The 15,820-nt window shown below is 39.4% G+C and overlaps 1 protein-coding gene across 1 annotated transcript in view; it reads right to left on the bottom strand.

The window, feature by feature from the left end:
* Positions 1–15,820, bottom strand: part of npas3 (neuronal PAS domain protein 3) — a 295,135-nt gene that overhangs the window by 256,873 nt on the left and 22,442 nt on the right. The gene's annotated exons all lie outside the window — the stretch shown is intronic.

Below are 15,820 nucleotides of genomic sequence, written 5' to 3'. Positions count from 1 at the left end.
CACTTTACCTCAGCTATATTTCCTCTTTACAGTCAGGCTCTTTAGAGCTGAACCAGCTGCTCTTCCCTTTCTTCACTGTACTTCCACACCAGGAGCAATTATTCACCATTTACAATAAAAAGTAAGTGAACCTGTTGATAACAAACTGGTATAAACTGACCTGGCCTAGGCTCTTTTCTACACAGGGTGACAGAGAGAGGATGCATGTCTAGCTTCTGCTGTGCCATCCCTGCCAGCAGTATGTACACACACACGCACGCACGCGCGCACACACACACACACACACACACACACACACACACACACACACACACACCCACACACACACACACACACACACACACACACACACACACATGTCACACACAAACAGGCTGCTTTCTGAGCCAGGCCCTTTGGAGGAAATGCCAGAGGCACTAAGAGATGGAAAGTCTCACTGTTGCTTCTGTTGAAGCACTCAGCCCATTTAAACCAGTCACTTTAAATTCAAACGCGCCGTTTTATCAACCAACTCCCAGTCCTGTTTGTGCACATATTTAAGCACATACAATATTATGTGTTTAAGAGGATTCAGTGGAAAGATGAAAGGGAATTCGGGAAAGAGAGAGATGAGGACACCTTGGTGTGACAGCCCCAGTATCCAGATGCATGAAATTCTGATTCGTTGTCACTTTGGTGTGAGGGGCGAACCACTACTGTGATCTGACCGAGGGTGGGTGGCAGGAAAGTATTAAATTTGGTTTCAGCAATTGAGCACTCATGAAAAAGAAATGTGGGGCTGCTGTCATTGATTAGGGTTACATCCAGGAAGACTAATTTGTGGGCAAAAGGTTTCAACCTTCATCCTATTTCTGTCACAAGATCTGACAGCACAGCCTCCAGACAGAGGAACGCAGCACAAGGACAAAACGAGTCATGTTGCCTAGAAATTAGCTGCAATGCAGTTTAACACTAATAAAATATATTTCATGAGAGTGATAAATATTCTTTGTGCACATACAAATTGTTGAGTAACTGAGTGTTTTATCACAAAATATTCAGTTGCTGCTGATTGAACCAGAACACCAATAAACTCGAAGTTATAAAAATAAATTCAGATTTAAAAGAATGTAAGTGTAAATATTACCAGAACCCACACACAATCTCTTCGCCCATCCATCCATCCATCCGTCCATCCGTCCATCCGTCTGAATGTCATTCAGTCATTCACAAATGAAGAACACAGACTTCCATAACAAAACAATAGAGGTTAAAACTTGGGCTGGTCAAATATGTTGCTAAAACTTATTTTCAGTGAGAACCATCTGGATTTTTATTTCTTTTTGAATGATGGAATGCAGTGTGAAGTGCTTTGGGCTTGATAAAGTTTTATAAAGGACAGGCCATTTGCCATCGTTTAGAGATTCGGTGATCCTTTTGGACTGAGAGAAGTGCTGAAGTTGTGGATCAGGACTTCCCTCCAGAACCAGCAGGAAGTTTCTCCAGAAGCATGCTTAGCTTCTTGGAGCTGTTCTTTCCCACCATGTCCTGTTCATTGCAGCAACCAGATCAAAATCAGATTATGAGGTACAAACCCAAATGTTATTTTTCTCCTGCTTCAGATTACAGCTGCTGTCACATTCCTACAAGTTATGCTGGAGAACATTGGGCTGTAAAATCAACTTGAACACTTTCTCCTTCCCTAACCTTTAAAAGTATAAGTACATCAAAGTTTGTAGTGAGGTAGCAAGTTATACAATTTATTTGCAATGACAGAATCAATGATTATAATTTTAATGCAGAAAATCACGGCAGTTTTTGTTTTTACAGGACACTTTTCGGGGGTGGAACTGACATGGTTTATTTAAAGTCTATTACAAAGATGGGGAACATTTTCTAAGTCACACAGTTGATACTCACCGTAAGCTGTCCATTTATTTGCACCACTACAGAGATATTAATTTCCTATTATGAAGCCGTCATATTCAAACCAGTATCCATCAGTTTCTACAGTCATTGCTGCAGCTAGAGATTGGCTTAAACCACAGTTCATCTGTCCAGTAAGTGTGATGGCAGTGAGAGACCATCATTCTATCGAGCCTGCAGCGCTGGGAGAGAGTGACTGGGAGGACAAACAAGGTAGAGCTAAACAAAGAAAAGAAAGAGGGAGAGGGAAAGACAGCGTGTGGATTAAGGCCTCCCAGGGGAATTCCCACTCATTTTCTCTGCAGAGCAAAACAGAGAATGAGGGAGGGTTAGTTTTTTATCTCTTCATTTGACACTAGAAAGCCTCTCTCTTTCTGTCTTTTTGTCTGCCTTGTTTTACCACTCACATCTCTCACTCCCACTCTTTCCCTGTAAGCTCTCTTTCTTTTCACTTCTTTTTTGAGCCCATTTATCTCTTTATCTTCTGTCCTTTCAGGTCCAGTCAGCTTTCCATCTGTCTTCTTTTTCCCCATGTAACCTAAAATACCTCTGTCTTGATTCTTTTATTTTTCATTTTTCATCATTTTTAATTTCCATCTCAATGATGTGTTTTGGTGTTTCTTATTTCAACATAATTTTGGTGATATGAAACATTTTCCTGACCAGCACATATTTCTATAGAACTTTCTCATGCCCTTCAAATGTTATCATCCAATTTCTGACCCATTAAATTTGTTATATTCACTGTGTTGTGTGTATCACTGAATTTTACTTCCAGAAATCCAATATTCTATATATTTATATAGAACTATGCAACATTTTGTTTTTGTTTTTTAAATCTCCTATATTAATTAACGATAAGTGTGTTCATAAATGGTTCATTCATATTTTTATTTTATTCACTTAATCCAAATTTCTTGATGCTTCAAAATAAAGGTCTAGAATACTTTTTACATGAAATAATATTTCAGTCAAACATCAGTTAAGCTCATTATCATCAACACAGAACACTCACACAAACTGTCACAGAATGTAGTGAGAGTATATGAATCATACAGTCTTTAAAATATTTTATTTTATGTGAAACCAAATCTCAGAAACACAGATGTAAATGCCAACACTCTCCTGTCCATGATAGTGTGCTGGAGTATTGATTACTGACACCACAGGCTCTTTAAATAAGTTATTATGAATTAAAAATTGAAAGAGAAGCTGATCAAATATCTCAGGTTCCCAACGCTGGTCCATAACATTGCAGTTCTATGGTATATATTATCATCTGTTTATCAAACCCAGTGAGGGCCTCAAACGAGATCTGACAAAAACAGATGAATTCACATAGACAGACGTATTTACGTCACATGTATCCTGATGAGTGAATTCAAAAACACAAAAAAGCTCCATGAGAACAAATAAATGAAATGAAATACACTTACTGAAGAATTTTGTTGAAATCTATTAAAATCAAAATCATGAGAAAAGACATGGAACAAATATATTAAATACTATATATGTATATTTCTGTAACTTTTCTTCAAGTGAGCTACAGTCTTTGAGAAGGATAAAATAATCATAGCTGCACAAACTGACTGGTGGATCTAAATGCATGATGCATTATTTACATGTAGACAAACTGTGGTCACATAAAGAGTCTGAGGTTATTTGTACTACATAAAGTAATGACAAAGACTGTTCACTGTTACAGTAAAGACATGGAGACAGCATGAGATGTGAGAGAGAGGAAAGCGGGAGGAAGAACAGCAGAGGATGAAGTTGATATTTAAGCAGAACAAGAAAGAGAAACAATCCAGATGAGAAACCGAGACGAGATGAGGAGGGAGGAGAGGACGAGCAAAACCCCAAGGTCTCCTAATGAGCATCACAACCTAACAAATTCATTGCTGTGTTTCAATTCCAACCGCTTTTGCTCTACTGGCTCTATCTCCTCCTCCTCCTCTCCTCCTCCTCCTCTCCTCCTCCTCCTCCTCTTCTTCAGCAGTAGCAACAGCAGCAGCAGTAAAAAAGCCTTGATATGGAAAGCAGGAGGACTGGCGCTCCTCACCACCTCCTTTGAAGTCACAAGAGGAGCGGATTATGTAGTAGAGCTTCCAAGTGGAGATCCGCCTTAAACCTCTTACATTTTATTCTATGATTTTAGTCTGTTTGATACTTTTATTACATTAAAAAAAGGATTAATCTTGTTGAGGGGACTAACGCTGAGCAGATGCTGACACGACGATAAAGGAAGGGAGCATGAGGGATTTGCACACAAAAGTATGGTTGGAACAAAATATTTATGAAACACAGAAAAATACAACAAATCTTAATTATATTTGTAACAAACCCAGAAAATGTCTCAATATTTTGATGAATTCTACTGCTGTCAAACTGGCACCAATTTACAGAGTCTGTCTGGTGACATGGGAGAAAAAAATCTCATGGTCACAACTTAATATCGTATGGCCAGAAGTTATTTTTCTTTTTGTCCCATGTCACCATGGGCTCAGTAGCAACTTCTCCCTTCCAGGTAAAATAAGTGTTAAAAACTATTGAACACATTGCAATATTCTAAGTAAATATGTTTCTAAAGGTGTCATCGACTTAAAAGTGTCACCAGCTGAAATATGCAAATAAATCAATCTGTAGATGTAAATCATTGCAGTGATGTGTAATAAAAAGTAATGACGCAGGAAAAAAGTATTAAACACATGAAAAAATGGAGGTGTCAAAACGCATGGAAAGTCATGACACCTGCTGAAACCTATCAGTAATTAGAAAGTAATCCTCCCACCAAGCATAAACTAATATCAGCTTCTTTAGACCCAATTTGTGACTTAAACCTCACTACAGAGGTTTCACATTAACATATCGGTAACACTTTATTTGAAGGGGGTGAATAAGACTGTCATGACACTGTCATAAACATGTCATAACACCTGTCATGAACATGAATAAGCCTTCATGAATATTTATGACTGTTGTCATAAAGCGTCATTCGGTAAATTATGACACTTTTAATACAAAGTTGACATTATTCAAAATGTCTTTGATATGACAACTTGACATTAACCAGGAAATCATTACTGATCTAAATTTGTTATAAAAGTATTACTGATTGCACTTTAAAAATGAGGTAACTTTATGTTATTAAAGGTAAAGTTTAAACAGTAATGATTTCTTGGTTAATGTCAACTTGTCATATCAAAGACATTTTGAATAATGTCAACTTTGTATTAAAAGTGTCATAATTTAACGAATGACGCTTTATGACAACAGTCATAACTATTCATGAAGACTTATTCATGTTCATGACAGGTGTTATGACATGTTTATGACAGTGTCATGACAGTCTTATTCAACCCCCTTCAAATAAAGTGTTACCAAAATATCTCTTCCTTCCTGATGGGACTGTGCAAGGCAACAAGATCTGTGAACGAGCTAAAGACGGCCTGCTGAAAGCTTCAGAAAGAAAACAACAACACATAAACCACCACAGCCTGGACACACACTCACTGTGCCAGACTCTACTGTTGAAGAACAAGCATGTAGAATGATGTTCAAAGTTTGCTGAACAAATTTTGGACAGATCTGTGAAACACTGGAAAAATGTACAGTGTATAGCTGAGTGAAATGGCTGGAAAAAGCATTTCATTACAGTCGATATTGAAAATTATTGATTTGTTTTAATTTTCCAAAATACTGCCGAAGAGGTGACGTGACCTTTCATTGTTTATTATCTGTGGTGGGACGGTGGTAAAGCACAGAACTCATTTACTGCTCCTCAGGCACATGCAGAGGGGGGTCTGGGGGTGCTTGAGCACCTGCCCTTTTTGCTCCTTGCCCCTAAGTGCCCTTTTGGTCATTTTTAAAATTTATTATTATTATTATTATTATTATTATTATTATTTTATTTTATTTTTTGTATTATTTCCTAAGCCCTCTTCTAACACATAATAACATGTACTAAAATTATTTGTAATTATTGGTTTTGTTTTTTTGTTGGGTCTTTTTTGTACAACATAATAAGCCCTCCAGTCACCTTGTTACCTTTGACCTTTTGCCTGTGACGCATGACGCAGTTGCCTCTCACTGCTAACTGGAGCTCAACGTAGCGAACGTTCCAGATTACAACAGTTTTTGGTGAATTAAAAAAAACGTCTTTGGTGAATAAAGTGGAGTAGACTTTTGCTATTTGTCAGATGATGGAAAACGTTGAAGTATCGTTTCTGCTTCAGCGGTTTAAGCAGAGAGGTAATGAAATACAACAGACACTGACAGGCCTCTGGGTCTGCCTTTCTCTGAAGAACTACTGAGTGGGAGGAGACAGCCAGGTGAGGAGAAACTGTTTTGATCTATCGATTCAGTATTTTTATCATACAGACATTAGGCTGTTGTTGTTGTGCTATTAGCTAGCTGCTAGCTACGACTTTGTTTGCAAAGCTAGATAACAAAAAGCTTCTTCTCTGTATCGTTAATGATAAAAGTCATTCTTCAGTATCGCTTATGCAATACGAGCCACATCGCCCGTACAAAACTTGTCATCTCCATAATGGATAAATGTCCGATCTTCTAATTTCCTTTGCTGCATAATGTACATTGCATTTATTCTGGCGTTAGGTAAATGTGTCTTGAAAGAGAATAGCACTTAAATAAAAGTCCAATAAGGATATTCATTTAGAATTAAAAATAACTCACCCTGAATTACCATGATAGATATAATGTATGTAATAAAAGTCATTAATGAAGGGGAAAAAACTCAATCCAGACTTTAAGTAAGTTTAGGGTCTGGTTCGCAGAGTATGCAGTTAATTTTTCCCCCAATTATCAATGAAAAAAAAGTGACCTCAGTTAAGTAAAATAAAATTGTTAATAAAACCTTTGGAATTGTAATGATTTATTTTTTAAAAACAAAACGTTTTGTTTAAAAACCTTTTTTTAAAATAAAATAACTAATTTTTGTCTGGTGAACTAAAGTTATTTGCCAAACATAAACATTTATTGCACACATCAGAAATCTTTTGTTGTGATTTTGGGTCCTGCCCATGACATCATTTGAGAATCACAAGCAAAACTTTGAGTCACAAACCAAAACTTAGAATAGCAAGAAAATATTTCTGACATGTGCAAGTAAGTTTGTTTTGCAAATAATTTTTTCACTTCATGAGACAAAAATGTGTGATTTTAATAAAAAAAAGTTTTTTTAAGCAAAACTCAGTAGGGTTTTCTCATGGTGACATGCATTAACAATTCAATTTTTGCTGTTTTTTTTTTTTCTTCTTTCTGCAGTTCCACCTTAAAGTTTGATCCAGCTCTGCTTTCCTGAATGGACCATCTTCATCTCCACTGCAGCAAACAGGCAGCTCTTTTTTTATAGATTACAGTCACTAAAAGGTTACATTGTGCCCTTGTTTATATTTTTAATAGTGTAATTCTGTAAAGACAAAGTCTGGTGGTCTAGCTCTGATTTACATATCTTGCTAAATTGCGGGTTTGAATATTGCAATACTTTCCTATAACAAAATAGACCTGCAGAAAGAAATTACTAATAAAATATCTTGCATATGCATAGTTGTATGGTCTATATAGATATTTTTCTTAGCTTTGATTGCAAAATGACAAAATTTTGTAATTTATCATTGTTTTATTAAACTCTGAAAACTGTGTGGCTTTAATATTCTGTCCTAAAATACGGCTAGATGTGCCCTTTTTTTTTTTGAGCACCTGCCCCTTTAGTGGTCTCTGCACGGCCCTGCTGCTCCTGTATACTCAGGTGTGTGAATTCTGTGAACCCCGCAGACTCTGTGTGCACCGTCCACAGACAGGTGAAATTTTATAGTCAAATGTACTGATTGCCTACATTCATTGTGACAAATTCCTTTATTTCCCATAATATGAATGGATATTATTACATTTGATGAGCTAATTGGTCATCTAGCCCCATCTTTACTCCATCAGAACAAACACTGCACAACTCCTAGTACTGAACAGACAGCAACAGTACAAAAACAGTGCAAGATGGTTGTAGTGACTCAATATTATCAGTTCAGTGTCACATGTAAAACATTTCAGTGTGAACACAGTTTCCTATCAAGTAGTTTTCAGAGCAGGTCAATGTGTCACTGGGTGTGTGGGCATGATCACATACTCTAGAGTCCTCATTGTCCTCATTATGTCCTCATTGTGTCCTCATTGAGTCCACATTGTGTGTGAGCTTCTATGGAGTGAAGTATGGCTGACGATGATGAGTTCATCATGAAACTGGTAGTGCTCATCTTACTCAGCAGGTTGTTGCTGGCCAGCCAAACAGTGAGTGAGTTAATAGCTTAGTTGGCAGTGAGAGGATGAGAGACGAAAGTCTTTCCTTTGCCTACATCCCCCAGAATCCCATGTGGTTCTGGATTGAAGTTCAGTGAAGTTATCAAAAATGTGTCTATCATGGCAGATATACTTAGTTGTATTAGGTTGGGACCTAATGTGTGTTTTTCATTTTCACCCTGTGGATATTCGGGGGTTAGTAACAGTAAAAATAAAACAGAAAAAAAAATTCAATGTTTTGTTTAAAAAATTAGAGTGCATAGTGAACAAATGAAGAAAATAAGTATGCTGGAGTGAAAGTACACACACATACACACAACACACTCTGTCACCTTCTCCAAGACTTGCCAAGAAACAGATGCTAGACTCACCTGGTGAGCCACACAGTGCTGTCCAAATACTGACAACCACACAAACACAGCAAGGACACACAAATATAACCCAGCTAGGATCGAACCTAACATAAGATAATAATGATAGTAGCAATAATAATAAATATATACATGTATATATCTATATAGATGGGATAAAAATCATATTTGGATTAAACTAAAATAAAATGGTGGAGTTTTTAAAGTCTTTGAGAGAAAATACTTCAGATAAAATATCACTGTTGTACAAAACAGCATTTTGAATGTAAAAGAGTCATTTTGAAACTATCCATCAAATCTAAATCAAGAGAAATATATTAAATTTGAATGAAGGAAAATACAGTTTAATCTCTACATTCTCTAAAAATATCATGTCAATGTTATGTTTAAACTTAACATGTAGTTTTGAAGCATAACTATATTACAATCTAACATTTTTTAATGCGTCATATGACTCTGTTCTTAAAATCAATTTATGAATACCTTTTTAAAGATCAAGCTTTTTGCTATCTTGTTTACAAGCATGAGCATTTGACCTGATTATGAAAGGGATCCTACGAGGCCCATAAAACACAATGACACAGAGGTCACTATATCATTAATGTGATGCTTTTAATTTATTTCCTCAACACAACTGCTCATTTTACAGTCTCCCTGTCTTTTACACCTCTGTGCGTGTGCTTGCGTCTGTGTGTGTGTGTCTGTGTGTGTGTGTCTGTGTGTGTGTGTGTGTGTGTGTGTGTGTGCGTGTGTGTGTGTGTGTGTGTGTGTGTGTGTGTGTGTGTGTGTGCGTGTGTGTGTGTGTGTGTGTGTGCTGCAGGAGGTGGATCAGTCCATCAATGCCTTCACAGGCCACAGCTCTGAACACATCCACACTGTTGAGTTAACAGAAAAGCTGCAGTGTTTTCAGCTTAAACATCACTGCAAAAAAAGTGCAAAATGACGGCATTATTTTATTCACACACACAAAATAATTATCTGTTGGCCTGTGTTCTGATGAGTGGAATGCTGTAAATGTACAGGTCAGAACCATCCTAGGAGTTTAATGCAGCTTTAGAAAACATTTTCTTATTTATATAGTTTTTTTACAACAAATATGAGTGGCTTTTATTAGTACTTTATAAAATTATGTTTTCATGAGCTTTGTTATTTTGGGTATAAAGGGCCCGGTCATTAGCCCCGCCCCCCAGCCCGACGCCGACTTGTTCCGCCATTGAGTTCCAACAGGATTCAGTTCTGGTTGGAACCAGAACTGTATTTTCACTATCTGATATGAAATCAAACTACACTTTTCCTGTTATACATCAGTTGGTGCTACCAACATCCTTTCTAAATACAAAAGGAAGAAGGCAGAGCTCCAAAAGTAACTTGAGAAACCACTTTTTGATGACAACAAATGAAGTCTAGGCTTAAGATGTATATTTTGGAAACATGCCTGATAAAACTACAACTTAAGTGACATAATTGCAGTTTTACTGTAGCTGGAGTGAAAAGAGGAAGCCTGCCTGAAAACACAACTGTGAAGCATAAGAGTAGAACCATATTGTCATGAGAGAACCCACTACATTATGTATACATTATACATGTTAATGTCAGACACGTACAAAGAACTTATGTCTCTTTTCACACATATAAACATGACATTTTAGCTATATATAACTGGACCAACTACAGTATGAACCAAGAGTATCAAAGACAGATGAGAATAAGCCCCAGAAAAAGACAAGCAATAAGAATTCAGAAAAACAAAAAAGGAGAAGCTTCTTCTGTCAACGGTTGACAAAACAAGAAAAAAGTGAAAAAAGTCTATATAGTACCTACTGAGAGAAACAGAATAAGAAAGATAAAGCACAAAGAAGGAAGAACAGGAGGTGTAAGAAAGAGACAAGTGGACAGCTAAACCTATAAATGCAGAAAGAAGAGAAGGAGAGGAAGAAGAGCAGAGTGTATTTAAATGCAAGCCTGTGTTAATGAGTTTGGTCAGAGTGTGGAACAGTCTTTTAAAGCTGCTATCATTCTCATTAATGTAGTGAATGAGCCGCTGATCGCTGTCATGGACCTCACACTCTAATAAACAACAACAAGCACACCTATAGATGAGCCTGCCACACATACACAGAGGGCCAGGGAGCTGCAGGAGGCGCCTGCAAAGAGCCGCTTATATGTTGAGTGCGTGCGCATGTGTGTGTGTGTGTTTGTACATTGTCAAATGATGTGGGGGGTTGAGGTGAAGACTGAAAATGTGAGTGTGCTTTGATTTAATGAAAAAAAAATCACAATTTACAAATTCAGCAGTTCTGTTTTTAATGAGTATCCGCTAAGCTGTGAGATAGAAATGCAAATTTACTTCAACAGGCCAAGCAGACACACTGAAAAATTAATGGAATCTCCCTTTAATTTGGCCGAGCAGAAAGACAAAATGCTGCCAGTAAACAGTTTTTCAATGTTTGAGAAAGATTTACATCATTAGATATTTTTATTTTGCTCAAATTGTGTTAGTGTTGTTTCTTTTTTCCTCTGCTCTTAATCAAGACACATCACAATTAGTTTTATTTTTATCAGCAGGATTATTTACAACCTAATAGGCATACATTTATTTTTGGCCTTATAGACCATATTGTCTTAAAGTGATTGACATATGCTTCATCCAATCATCCATCCATCCACCCATTTTCTTCCGCTTATCTGGGATCAGGTCGCGGGGGCAGCAGGCCCAGACTTCCCTCTCCCCAGCCACTTCTTCCAGTTCCTCTGGGGGAACCCCAAGGCGTTCCCAGGCCTAGGGAACGCCTTGGGGTTGGACATAGTCCCTCCAGTGTGTCCTGGGTCTTCCCCAGGCCTCCTCCTGGTGGGACGTGCCTGGAACACCTCACCAGGGAGGCGTCCAGGAGGCGTCCTGACCAGATGCCCGAGCCACCTCAACTGGCTCCTCTCGACGTGGAGGAGCAGCGGCTCTACTCTGAGTCCCTCCCGGATGACCGAGCTTCTCACCCTATCTCTAAGGAAATTCTAGTGGAATTTAGACTTAATTTGAGGCTTTGTAATTAAATTTGCACATTTTTATCAAATATCAATACTTGATACAATTATCTAAATGTTTCAGCTCAAACAAATTTTGAATGGCTAAAACTGATTTAAAACATAAAATCTGGATCAGGATGAGCAGCAATTTCTACCTTGATTTAGTGTAAACTGGAATTCAGTTCTGCCAAGAGAACCAGAAGTCACTTCATACTGTTGTAAATCCTAAAAATATACTGGGAAAATGTTAAATAATTCTCTAATTTACATAACAATGTTTCAGTAATTCAGTGTTCTATATTTAGCTCTGTGACTTTTTTTAAACAGGTCAAGTATCTTTCTTCACACAACACCCTGAATAAAAGTTTGGGGTAATGACCAGTGCATGGCAGCCTCACTTTTGTCAGGTGGCTCCAGAGCAGCTGTAGTTACTATCCAGTAGCTTGCCACCATCGGTGTGTGAATGTGTGTGTGAATGGAAATGACTGATCTCATGTAAAGTGCCGTTGAGTGTTAAGAAAAGCATCACAGCATAAGGGTTTCATTCTGCCAGCCCTCTGGACTCTGCAGAGCTGATTGACTGAATGCTGAAGGGGGATTTGGCCGTTTGATTCAGGTGTTTTCCAAAAGGGATGCATTTGAAAGTTGCAGGATAGTAGCTCTTCAGGACATAACTTGTACATCCTTGTTCTTCTGATGAAAAAAAATTAAACAGAGTTTTAGTTCCAGTTTTCTGTGAAGCTGAAAAAGCCTGAAGATGTGATAAGATTTGGAAAGCTTGAGCTTAAAGCCACTAAGTATTCATAATTTGGAGAAACTGTAATTCCACACTTTTAGAATTCTGCTTTTTAACATAACTTCCCACAAATATATTCATTTGGAACAAACATTACAGAGGCTTTACAGCAAAAAAAAAAAAAAAAAAAAAGGAAAGAAAGAAAAATCAGAATTGAAATTATTGTGGGGTGAAAATTACTTTTTTATACTGTGAAAATACCTGATTGGTACAGTTGAACCCTGAGACACAATTTACAACTTTTTGCACAAATAGTCACGTAGGATAGAAAGAAGTCCTACATAAATCCTGAGCTGTGGGACTCCGAGGGGGAGAGGATGGAGGGTTTAGGGTAGTTAATGCTTGTGAGTTCAACAAATAATTAAGAAACGGTTAAGGTGGTTAAAGGGAGAAATCCAATTTTTTGACTTTATTTGAAAAACAAAATGTGGCCACACTTGCTAATTCTTGTAATTATTTGAATTTCTCCACATACCTGAAACTCAGAGCGGCCCGTTGTAATTAACTGGTTGTTGATCTCCTTGCTTCTGCACACTGTCTTTGTGATGTAGCTGTTGTTTTTACTGGTGTGCTCAGAAAGCAATTGAACTACATTAGTACTGGAACCACTTGGGTAAAAATAGCCCTCAGAAATACACAAAAACAGTGCATGTGCAAATGTTGCACTGATAAGAAAAAGATGATGAATCAATGCTTCACATCCTACACATTGACATCCACTTTGCTATGAATTTTAGTGTAGATGATTAGGACACTGCTTGGCTTGACAGACTCGTTCTTGGTGCCAGTGATGGATCAGCTGTGTGTAATTTGTTTAAAACTCCTCTTGTTTATATATATATATATATATATATATATATATATATATATATATATATATATATATATATATATATATATATATACCTTGATGAAAAATGGGCTACTGGAACAAGACGGAAATGGGCGAGAGACGAAAACATGGACCTGTTGGAATGCTACTACTCAAGTAACCCTAGTCAGAGGGGTTACATGCAAAGACTGAGGGTGGAATGGTTACTTCGACACCCACAGTCTACAATGACTGCCAAACAACTAGTAGCTCAGTGCTCCAACATCCGCAAACGGCAACTGCTATCACAACTTGAGATTGACGAGGTACAACACAAATGCTACGGCAAAAGGGAGGAGCCCAAAGGTAAGGTCAGGGGGGAGTTAACTACTCCCCACCCCGAGACTGGGTATGCAGCCCCAGTAATGAACGAACTATCAAAGCTGAACGAGACAGCAACTGACCTGAGAGAGAGAATCGTGGCCCGAATGAACACCAGGCAACCCCGACGCCATAAGGCATATGGGAAAGGGAGGCGTCCCACAACAGCAATGCACAGTGGCTAACCTCTCTACGAGAGGACCACAGCAACCTCCCTGAACAAGCCCCAGTAACCATCACTGTGGCAAATGTCCAAGAAAGAGTCTCAGGTATGAAAAACTGGACAGCACCAGGGCCTGACATGATCCATGCCTACTGGCTAAAGAAACTCACTGCCCTCCATGAGCGACTGGCAGCTCAACTGAACCAGCTGCTACAAAATGGGACTCACCCTGAATGGTTAACTGAAGGTTAACTGAAGGGCGTACAATCCTGATCCAGAAGGACCCCTCAAAGGGGTCCCATCCAACTATCGGCCTATAACCTGTCTCTCTACAACATGGAAGCTCATGTCAGGCATCATAGCGGCTAAGATAAGCGGACACATGGATAAATACATGAGCACGGCACAGAAGGGCATCGGCATAAATAGTAGAGGAGCCAAACACCAACTCCTTGTAGACCACACAGTCGCCCGAGACTGCAAAACCCGACACACCAACCTGTGCACCGCTTGGATTGATTACAAGAAAGCCTATGACTCGATGCCACACACCTGGATCATTGAATGCTTAGAAATGTACAACATCAATAGGACTCTAAGAGCCTTCATTGCAAACTCGATGGGGCTGTGGAAAACCACCCTTGAAGCCAACTGCAAACCGCTTGCACAAGTGTCCATCAAATGTGGCATATACCAGCCAAATCATCAACAAGACTGGCTACGGATACCGACTTAAGAATGAGGCCACAATCAGTCACCTCCTCTACATGGATGACATCAAGCTGTACGCCAAGAGCGAGCGAGACATCGACTCACTGATCCACACCACCAGGATCTACAGCACTGACATTGGGATGTCATTCGGACTAGAGAAATGTGGCCGGATGGTTACAAAGAGAGGGAAGGTCGTCCACACAGAAGGGGTATCACTCCCAGAAGGAACAATAGCAGACATAGAGCACAGCTACAAGTACCTGGGAATACAGCAAGCAAATGGCAACATCGATGAGGTCACAAGGAAAGGAGCCACAGCCAAATACCTCCAACGAATAAGGCAAGTCCTGAGAAGCCAGCTCAATGGCAAGAACAAGAGCATGGAGGGTTCCACCCCAAATCCAGCATCCTGAGACTGTACACGAGCCGTAAGGAAGGAGGCAGAGGACTAGTGAGTGTGAGAGCCACTGTCCAGGATGAGACATCCAAGATCCATAAATACATCAAGGACAAAGCCTCAACGGACGATGTGCTCAACGAATGTCTCAGGCAATGGGGAACAGAGGACAAGGTGCTGGAGGAACCATCATGGGAAGACAAGCCCCTACATGGGATGTACCACCGACAAATAACTGAAGTGGCTGATATCAGGAAATCCTACCAATGGCTGGAGAAAGCTGGACTCAAGGACAGGCCCTCATCCTGGCCGCCCAGGAACAGGCCCTGAACACCAGAGCAATAGAGGCTCAGATCTACCACACCAGACAAGACCCAAGGTGTAGGTTGTGCAAGGAGGCCTCTGAGACAGTCCAGCACATAACAGCAGGGTGCAAGATGCTGGCAGGGAAAGCGTACATGGAACGACATAACCAAGTGGCGGGCATAGTATACAGGAACATCTGTGCAGAATATGGACTGGAAGCCCCGAGATCAAAGTGGGGAACACCCCCAAAGGTGGTGGAGAATGACCGAGCTAAGATCCTGTGGGACTTCCAGATCCAGACAGACAAGATGGTAATGGCGAACCAACCGGACATTGTGGTGGTGGATAAAGAACAGAGGAAAGCCGTTGTGGTGGATGTAGCAATACCAAGTGACCACAACATCAGGAAAAAGGAGCATGAGAAACTGGAGAAATACCAGGGCCTCAGAGAGGAACTGGAGAAGGCCTGGAAGGTGAAGACCACAGTGGTGCCTGTGGTCATCGGGGCCCTCGGGGCAGTCACCCCCAAACTGGAGCAGTGGCTCAAACAGATCCCAGGAACAACATCAGACATCTCAGTCCAGAAATGTGCAGTTCTAGGCACAGCCAAGATACTGGAGGAGAACCTCAAGCTACCAGA

This window comes from Poecilia mexicana, unplaced genomic scaffold (genome assembly GCF_051168715.1).
Source record: "Poecilia mexicana isolate PSO_F unplaced genomic scaffold, ASM5116871v1 scaffold_22, whole genome shotgun sequence".
Taxonomy (NCBI): Eukaryota; Metazoa; Chordata; class Actinopteri; order Cyprinodontiformes; family Poeciliidae; genus Poecilia; species Poecilia mexicana.
The sequence above is the reverse complement of the archived record's forward strand: the minus strand, read 5'-3'. Positions and strand labels throughout refer to the sequence as shown.